Source organism: Rhinopithecus bieti, unplaced genomic scaffold (genome assembly GCF_001698545.2).
Source record: "Rhinopithecus bieti isolate Rb0 unplaced genomic scaffold, ASM169854v2 scaffold_23816, whole genome shotgun sequence".
NCBI lineage: Eukaryota > Metazoa > Chordata > Mammalia > Primates > Cercopithecidae > Rhinopithecus > Rhinopithecus bieti.
This window is the reverse complement of record NW_016811019.1, coordinates 599,168-600,543: the sequence shown is the minus strand read 5'-3', so window position 1 is coordinate 600,543 and position 1,376 is coordinate 599,168.

Genomic DNA, 1,376 nt, shown 5'->3' with positions numbered 1-1,376 from the left:
AAATTCTGGGGAAAGATTACTCTCTGTCCCTCACTAGCCATTTTAAAATATATGTCTTTATTATAAAATAATGTCATTATAGAAATTCTGGACAAGAAAGAAGAAAAATTGCCCACAATTCCATGAATACAACTAATAATTTTTTTCCTGACTGCAAATCTGGTCATTAAAAATATACATATCTTACCTATCTTTAGATGTATATCTTATATATCTTTATATACATATATCACATACCCACAATCATATAAAAATATACATTGTTTTCCCTTTTCTAAGTGTTTTCCATATGGTGGCATGTCTTTAGTATTACCTGTCTCGCGGAACTGTGAAGACTTCATGCTGCAAGTGCTTAGCACAGTGTTGGGCATGTTAGTGTCAATAAATGAGAGCAAGTTATTATGACGGTTATCCCTCAGCATCCACAGGGGATTGGTTCCTGGACCCCAGGGATACCAAAACCCTGGATGCTCAAGACCCTGATATTAAATGGGGTATTTGCATATAACCTCTGCACATCCTCCAGTGTACATTAAATCATCTCTAGATTACTTATAATACCTAATACAACGTAAAGGCAATGTAGATGGTTGTTACACTGTACTGTTTTTTCATTTGTATTATTCTGTATTTTTTTTGCCCCCCAATTTTTTCCATGCATGGTTGGTTGAATCTGGATGGGGAACCTGTGGATATGGAGGGTAGCTGTGTATGACTTTTCTCATAGTTTTATGATTTCCTCATGGATGCTCAGAGTGGATTCACCAGGTCAGGTGTGAATACTCCTGTGGCTCCTGATACCTGGCCCCTGCCTCATTGCTCTCTAAAAGCACTGTTTTGGTTGACAGAACCCTTCACTGCTCACGGGGTTCACAGCTCCTCATGAGCACTTGGAGTCTCTCTCCCCCTCATTTGTCTGAGGTTTGAGGAGCTAATCTAGTAGCTAAAAGATGTTACTACCTCATTGTTATGATTTTCATTATTTAACAACTACCATTGTTGAGCTTTTTTGTTGTATGTTTACTGGCAATGTTTCTTCTTTGTTAGGTCTGTTTAAGACCTGTTCTGTTCAACTGTTGGAATCACTTAGCCTTTTCTTATTGAATTACATGGGTTCTTTAATAAAGATACAAATCCTTTGTCATACAGACTGCAAATATTATTCCTGACTGTTCTCTTCTTATTTTGGCTACGGGTTTTAAAAAAATCATACACATGCATAATGTGAACCATGTCCTGTTTGTGGCCGCCACAGTGAACTTTTTCACTATCCGCGTCAGCTCTGATGGTTGCACCTGGACCCTCCTTTTCTCACAGACTCCTGATATAGTGGACGTACATGGCCTTTTTTTTTTTTTTTTTTTTTTTTTTTTTTT